The 9,034-nt window shown below is 37.3% G+C and overlaps 1 pseudogene; it reads left to right on the top strand.

Moving 5' to 3' along the window:
• The first annotated feature begins 1,046 nt into the window (after positions 1-1,046).
• On the top strand, positions 1,047-2,484 carry LOC114029906 (annotated as a pseudogene).
• The last annotated feature ends 6,550 nt before the right edge of the window (positions 2,485-9,034 follow it).

The following is a 9,034-nucleotide window of genomic DNA, read 5'->3' as shown; positions in this document are numbered from 1 at the left end:
CATTCCCTAAAGTATGAATATTGGGGGTCCTGGGAACTATATTAAAAAGCAGAAATTTTTCATTGTAAAGCTGAAATTTCTTCAGCTCAATGATCTTACTAGAAAGAGAACAATGAAATATGTGAATGACATGAAAAAAATCCATCACTCAATTGAAAGAGAACTAACTAAAGATGGGAAAATCAACTCAATCCTGTTTCATTTGAATAAGATCAGATGTTTTGAGTTGGAGAAGCAAACCCACAACATGACCATTGCTGTCATAAAATGAAAATATATCAAAATTATTGTTTGTCCCAATTAATTTGCAGAATTCTATAAGACTGTAAGTCAAAGACTAATTGCCAATATTCATCTGGTAGAAGAAATGTCCTGAAGAGGAAATTCCCTCTACCGAAATCAGATACATTTCCATCTGTTTCCCCCTCCTCCTGCCTTAAATGATCTTATATTTGGATTTACAAGTACAAAATAAGGGAAGATTAATTAGAAGAAAAAAAAAGATTTGGGGTTTTGGATGGATTGCAAGTTCAATGAATTAACAGGATGATATGGCAGTCATGGAACTTGACTTAAAACTTGGGCTTCGTTAAAAAGGGCAGTGTTCAAGAATAGGGAGGTGACAGTCTCACTGGTGCTGTTTGCTCTTGTTTTTGAAGAGGACCAATGACATCACAGTTGATGTCTTGACTTAAGACAATATTGGATATCAGTGAGGCAGAGTTGCACAAAGTCATCAGTCTCATTTTCTCTTCCACAGTCATCAAAGACCAGTGGCAAGACAAAAGTCAAGACTACTGTTGATGGCCTGGGATGCAGACAGACAATGTCTGATCAAGCTCTAAGCATTCCACAGTGCCTATGTCAACTGTCTTCATGGCCTTTAGACCAAATTGTTCTTATCCACCCATTTTGCTGGGGAAAATCTTCACATACTTGGGGTAGATAGCCCACTAACTCACTGACAGGTTTGAAGCCTGTTGGTTGCCCTCACCCTGGTTTAGCCTGTCTGCCAAGACAGTTTTACTGGAGTATGACTACTTCACATGCCACAGCTTCTTGGAGCCACAGGTGAGAGTTTGATAAGAGGTGGACTCCAAAGGTAGAAAAGCAGCCAAGAAAAGGGCTCAGTAAGTCCTCAGACTAGAGGTGCTAGTCCTCCATTAATACTCCATAAATCCCTCATTGGTGAAATCCTACATGAAGTACTGTTTTATAATGACCAAGGGAGAGAATTGGATAGTGAAAATCATGCCACATGAAAATCTGTTAAAGGAACCAGGTATGTTGACTTTGAAGAAGTAAAGACTTGAAGGCTGTGGCATGGGGGGGGTGGGGGTGCAATATGATAAAGTTGTCTTCAAGTATTTGGATATCTTTCATGTGGTTGAAGGCTTAGATATTTTCCCACACTAACACAAGAGGGACGAACCAATAGAGATGTGTAGAAATTACAGAAAAGCAAGTGTAGGCGAAGTACGGAAAGATTTTTTTAAACAAACAAACAAACAAACAAAAAAGCCTCACAAAAAGGTATCTGGCCTACATTAAACAGTAGGGTCTTCCCTCTCATTGGAGGTCTTCAAGCAAAGGCAGAATGACTGTCTAGGTATGTTGTAGAAAGGATTCTTGATGAAGTGAGTGTTGGATCAAACTTCTGGGGTCCTTTCTACCTCTGAGATTCTTTGATTTATAGGATTATTTCTAGGAAACAATAAACTTTCTTTTGTACTCTATGAAGGCCATCCTCCGTGACAAACAACAAACAAATTTATCAAATACATGTTCTCATTTTAGGCCTTTCTTGACATTAATAATATGCTTTAATGTAATTAGCACTTTCTACTACTTCATTCTTTCTTTTCTTTCTTTTTTTCTTTCCTATAAGTAGCCTCCAGGTATTAATAATAATAGTAGTAGGAGATAGCTGTTGCTAACACTGGTGGAGCTGCGGGATCCAATACCCTGAAGTCTCCAATATCGCAGTGCAGCGCATTGATCCAGCGGGAGAGAAACCGAGTCCCACCCAGCTGCATTTTATGAGGCTGGTGGAGCACTCCCAGAGGTAGAAAACGCTTCCCGCAGCAGCGGGGCAGGGACATCCTGACCGGCCTGAGCACTGGGGTCCTGGTATTGGCCATTTACGGTTATACATTCTTCAAATTGGCCCAGGAGCGTTTACTAGATGATTTGGAAGACAAAGCCAACGCTGCTAGAATGAAAGCTGCCGGCACAACAGCACGTAAACCCCAAGTGGGTGCTCAAACTCTCGCCACCCTGGATGGAACTTCTTCAAAATGCGGAAGGATGCCTGCATCTTCTGTACTGCCCCTTCCCGCCAAGAAAAAGACACCGACTGGGTTAAGGAATGTTTTGGCCAGCCTGACCTTGGCATATTGTTTGGTTATGGAGTCCCACCCTACTTTGGGAGTTGTGTATTCAGCCAGTTTGGTGGGAGCACCTATTCCTTCTCCCTCCCCCTGACCCCCCCTCAAAAAAAGAAATTGAATCTTTGTCACAATAGGGAGGAGGCATAAGTAAGTCACCCCCAGCTTTTTCAGTAGCACTTTATTGGTGTCTTCATAGCTGCTTCCTACCGTAGAGATTTAAAGTCATTGTTGGGGGACAAGTATGGTACCTCTTCTCATTGCTGAAACCTGAGAGGGCAATGATAATGGTCAGGTTGAGGGCTAATTCACAATAAAGTGAATCATCTGTTCTAGAAGAAATAATAGTAATAGTAGTACTAGTAGTAGTAGTAGTAGTAGTAGTAGCAATAGCAGTAGATGGAGCAAAAGCTAACATTTATATTGCACTTTGCAAAGTGCATCACAAATATGCTTTTATTTGATCCTCACAACAACTCTATAAAGTAAGTGCTATGATTGTTCCCATTTTACATTTGAGGAAACTGAGGCAGATAGAAATTAAGTGACCTTCCCAGAGTCACCCAGCTAGTAAATGTCTGAGGCTGGATGTGAGCTCTTTCCATTGCACCACTTAGCTGTCTACATGGGGTATATATAGGATATACTTGATCACTGATTAACTCTACTAGTAATAGTCAGGGTTAAAGATGTTATTTGTCCTTAAAATAAATTTTGGCCATCAAGTCAGGGGTAGAACTAAAAAAAAGTTGTATTTTTGTTGGCACATTATAAAATCAAAAGAATATACAAATCATAACTTTAGATAGTTTCTTTTTTCAAATTTATAAACAGATGACAAATCACCACAGGACCCAATTAAGCCTTGCAATTAGTTGTTACAACAATAGGCCTTTAGGCTCTGCTTTTGCAACCAGCACCTAGACAGATCATGCAATTAAAAATATTATTTTTAGAAACTAAACTCCGAGCAGTTCTTTCAAAAGAAATTACTTTTTGAAATTTAGAAAGAATCAGCACAAAAATTACTAGACTCTTCCTTTTATAAAAGTTATACATTTGTCTCTCTCGTGGGTCAATGCAAGGCAGCAGCAGTGTGGGGTACTGAGAAGACTCTGGAAATGTTAAATCGCCAGGCACTGGATATAGCTCTGAATCGGCCATAAATTCTTTGTATAAACTTTGGAAAACTGATTATCTATGGTTCAGTGAAAAAAGAAAAACAAACAAAAAAACAAAACAAATAAACAAAAAGCCTTGGCACTAGAGTCAGAGGACCTGAGTACAAATCCTGATTTTGATTCTTGCTGCTTATGTTACATTGGACAAATCATTTAACCTATCTGGGCCTCAGTTTCCTTTTCATATATAGAGTAGGCCCTTAATTTTTGATAACTGATCTATAAAATTGGGGAATTGGATCATCAGTGATGATATAAGCAAATGGGGTTTCAAGTTTCTCATCCAGATATAGGTTTTCTTTCCTATAAAATGATAAGGTTTTACTAGGCAATATTATTGATCCTTAGAGTACTAATTTCTATGATTCTATAGTAAGGGGAACCAAGAAAATAATTTAACCCTTATATACAAATATATATTTATCAAACCTGTAGAAGGTAAAAAAATGAATAAATAAATAAATAACTGGTTGAGGACTTAGATTTTGTCTACACAATCCTTTTGTAATGCATATGTGTGCATAAGTATATAATTGTGTAGGGAAAAATTAATAAATACAGTTTTAGTCAGTGAAAATGGATAGGAAAAAGAAGAGAATAGAGTCTATTGGTGGAAAAGGAGCTATTTCTATTTGACCTCTGTTCCATCTTTATAACTGTTGTATAAAAAAGCTTTCTTTACTACAAATGACAAAGTGTTGCCTAATGAAGACAACTAAAATGATGACTTACACTAGACTTACCTTCACCTTTATTTAAGCTTTATCTTATTTTGTTTTATTTTATTTTAGCCACACACCAATTATAGTCAGTGATTACTTTGAAGTACGGACAAAATCTGGGCCATGGTCTTCACACCTTAAACTCATGTGGTACCCTTCAGATTGTACCTCTGATCCTCTGGATCAATTTAGAACAAGATATTGTAAAAGAGACTGAGTTCTAAAGAGGAAATCTAGCTTAACCTTCCTTCTTCTCCTGAAGATTTTAAACTGTGGTGATAAAGACAAATTGGTAAAGAGGAAAAAGAAAGTTGCTCTCCAGACCAATTTTAACAATGTTGAAGGGTGCTGCAGATATTTTCAACATCTCTTATTTTCAAAAACATTTCTTTAATATGGTCAAAATCTTCATGGTGTTCTACAGGCAAAAAGGTCAAACACCATCAAGCTCTCCAGGAAGAGCCCTAAGCAACAATAGCCATAAATCAAATCTACAGTTGGGTCTACAGTGGGCTGTGCCCATGACATGTAATGTGTTTCGACTACACTGACACATATACTTTAGAAAATAACAAGTGGCAGAACAAACTACCAAATATAAAAGCTTTTCTACATGAAACTTTATCTAAAACTATACTTTGGCTCTGTCTACATGGAACTGGGCAAAGTGTCAAATGTTAGAATTTTCAGACTGGAAGGAACTTTAGAGATCAACTTATCTAAAAGACTGTAAACTCCTTGAGAGAAGAAAGTTATTTTTTTCCCCTTTTGGTTAAAATCTATCATAATCACTTAATATAGTGCTTTGCACTAATATCCAATGGGGCTTCAAACATACATTGGGGTTAGGTGGCTGGTATAGGGATTTAAAAGTTAAATAGAGGAATTTATATTTTATTCTATAGACAATACAAAGTTTCCTATTTCATGTGGTGTTATCAACAGACAGTCTATTTACATTAGTAGATGGCAGTGAAACCTGGAATATCACCACCTTTGTGCCACCTATTTGTAAAACAGTGTGGACAGGGGTCATACAAAGAATTAAGGAGTATCACACTGGGAAAAATGGTGAGGCACATGATGGGTTTGGCAGGCTATAGTAAATAATAAATGAGAAACTCCAAAGAGCTAGAGCAAAGACCATCATCAAGGAATTATATAAGACTTTTGGGACACTTTATTAATATCACTTGTATCTTCTAATAATTCTGTGAGATTGAGGCTATTTTTAACCTCCTTTCTGAAAAAGGTTAAGTGATTTACCCAGGGTGACACAGATAGCTAATAAGTGTTAGAGGCAGGATTCAAACTCAGGCTTTTTGTGACTCCATGTCTAACACTACTATAATACTTCCTTGACAAGACAGCAATCTTGCTCTTAATAATAGCTAGCATTTATATAGTATCTGCTATTGGCCAGGCACTGCGTTAAGCACTTCACAAATATTATTTCATTTGATCCTCACAACAACCCCCATTTTACAGATTTGGAAAATGAGAATGTAGAGATTAAATGATTTGTCCAGAATCACACATCTAATAAATGTCTGAGGCAGCATTTTAATTCAGGTCTTCCTGACTTAAGTACCAACTCTCTAGTCATTGCACCACCTACTGCCTCTGTTTTTGATTGAAATTATCCTTCACTCCCTCCTCCCTATCTTTCCAACCCACCCCAACCCCATTTGTGGTATTTCTGATCCCCAATGAAAGCAGTAGATAATATGAAATCTAAATATATACAAAGTTTTTGAGTCAGACAGAAGTTGATCTTGGGGTGCACAGAGTGGAAGATATGGAGGAGAAAATAAGGACTGAGGCTAAAGAAATAAAGTCTAAGAATGTTAGTCTTTAAAATACAGTATCTTCCTACACTTTCCAGTTTTGAACTTAAGTAGGTTCTTATCAGCACCATGAACAGTCCCATTATAGGATTTTTCTTTTTCAAATTATATTTTCTACATAGACAGCTGTCTCCCATGATGTCACTGACATAGCTATCGGCATGAAAACTAATGCCCCAAGGTTCAAATCCTCTTCTTGTATAGTACTTGCTCTCCATTATATTTGACATATTCTCCCAGTTTTCTAGAATTCCCTCATATGTGTAAGGACACATTCTCTTCCTTATGCTTAAGAAATTAGCAAATTATCTCAGAGATTAGCAATAGCTTCAAGAAAAACATGAAATAGGAAGAATGAAGCCAGTTCCCTTTGGTGCCAGAATATGCAACTTTTTTTTTCCTGAGACTGGCTTGTAGAACAGTATCTGACCTCTTCAAAAATCTAGGTGATATTGCTCAAGAAATCAGTGTCTCCAACAAATAAGCCTTCTTCTATCCCTTGCACTTAAACACTGACTCGGCCTCAGCTACTAACAGAATATTTTCATATGATGCTGGCTGTTGGAAAACGCGGCTGTTTGCAAAATCTCATTCAGCCATTGTGAGAATGACCATGAGCCCAAGCAAAAATGCAAGGAATGAGATTTATTTTAAACACTCCAGTTTCTTGCAAAGTATATATTGCTTACAATATTTTTTTCCCCGCTGTATGACAATGCCACATACAGTGCTTCTTCAAATCGCAGCTTTGTCAACTTCAGAATGTTTTCATATTTATTCATAGAACCATAAGTTAGATCCATATTTGTCAAATAGAATGGGAAATTGAGGCTGCTTATACAGATCACTCCAGACAATGAATCACATTTCTTGGGTCTTCATACACTAATGCTGTTACAGGCAATGCAGCAGAATAATTCCCCAAACCATCACAAATGGAACTTTCGTTAAAAGTATTAACCCAGTCAATCTACATATGCTATTATGATTAGCATAACTGATATTTGGGCTTCTCTGACAATAGCTTATGGGTTGAACTGATGAACTAAAGATGCTTTATGTCTTTATGAACTTGCTGGTTTCTATAACTGTTCTCTTATTATACATGTAGATACACACAACCTAAGCAGAGAGTTGAGGTGATTCAGATAACAATGACTTTCTCCTCAATTATCAGTATATTTAGAGAAAATTGCTTGCTGGTTTGGGTTATTCACATAATGATAACATTTTACACTTCAATTTTTCAGTGTCAGTTTAGTTATAGGAATAATAATTATAATAGCTAATATTTATATACAGCTTTAAAGAACAATAGATTTTGTGTCAATAGACTTTGGTTCAAATCCTACCTCCATAATTTACTGCTTGTTGAATTTAGACAATTAATTTAACCTCGGGCTTCACTTTCTAAAACAAGATTCCTAGGCTAATTGACATCTCATATCTTATCTATCTCTAAATCTATGATCCAAATTATCTCAGTTAAGCCTCCATAACAAGGCTGTGAAGTACATGCCTTAGGTATGATTAATCCTATTTTACAGATAAGAAAATGAGGAGGCTCAGAGAGGTGGCCTGACTTGTCCATGGCAACAGATCTAATAAGTATTGGAATCAAGATTTCAACCCCAGTCTTCCTTACTACAAGCTCAGGATTTTATATATGATATCATATGATACCTCTTAGGTAGGTGGAGCAAAGGATAGAGTACTCAGTCTGGAGTCAAGAAGAATCTAGATTAAATCCTGTGGCCTTCACTAATTGTATGACCCTGGGTGAATGCTTCAACCTTTCTCAACTCATTGCCCTCTTCTAGAAACTGAGGATAGTAATAGTTATCCACCTCATTGTCTTGTTGTGAGGATAAAATGAGATAACATTTGTAAGTCACTTTGCAAACCTTAAAGTTCTCTATAAGTGTGAATTGCTATTATTTTTATTGTTACTGCTATTTTCATTATTATTACATCCCATCAAGTAGTCTTCTTAAAATATCACGTGGATCATGTTGTTTTCTGTTCCTAAACCTTTACTGTCTTACAAGGATAAATTCCCAACATCTAGTTCATTCAAATCTCTCAACAATCTTGCCCCAATTTATTGCTCAGCCCTTTCTTCCACTACCCCCCTATCCAAACCCACTGAATGACCTTTGGAAGTTCCAACCTATGTGCCTCTGCATACAACTAAACCTCCACCTAAAATGTTTTCCCCTTCCCCACTCTCGGTCCATCTGAATGAGTAGGAACTCATCTTGCACAGGTCAGGTCAAATGGTACTTTTTCTATGATTCCTTCCCTGAGCAATCCATCTTAAAGAGTTCTCTCCCCCACCCCCCAATTCATAATGCATTTATTGTCTCAAAATTTGTCCCTTAAATTGTTCATATATGTGTTTTATTTCCTCAATCAAAATGAAACCCCTTTTAGGACAAAGACCCTTTATATCCTGAATAAAACCTAGTGCATTATAAGTGCTTAAATACCTCTGGCTTTAGAGGCAGAGGGCATCATGGAAACAGTACTAGAGTCAGAACTTAGCCTTATCATTTACTAAGGGTGTGCATGCTGGCAATGATGCGGTTTCACGGTTCAGGGGTTCTGGGACCCCAAAAATCACTACATGAGGGTCCTGCCCGAAAGATTTCAACCCAAGCCTTCTTTCAGCCAAAGACAAGATTTATTAGAACATCCATCATATTGGGCAGACTCTTATGGAGTCTGAACATGGGTAAGCAGTGGCTAGATTATAAGAATCTTAGCCTTGGCTAGATTTTAAGAATCTAAGCAGGGGATAAATTATAAGAATCTCAGCAGTGGCTAGATTATAGGGATCTGAGCATCTTAATGGAGACAAGATGGACCTTATATACAGAAAGACTGTGGGAGGGATC

This window comes from Vombatus ursinus, unplaced genomic scaffold (genome assembly GCF_900497805.2).
Source record: "Vombatus ursinus unplaced genomic scaffold, bare-nosed wombat genome assembly UNPS02014942.1, whole genome shotgun sequence".
NCBI classification, from domain to species: domain Eukaryota; kingdom Metazoa; phylum Chordata; class Mammalia; order Diprotodontia; family Vombatidae; genus Vombatus; species Vombatus ursinus.
The sequence above is the reverse complement of the archived record's forward strand: the minus strand, read 5'-3'. Positions and strand labels throughout refer to the sequence as shown.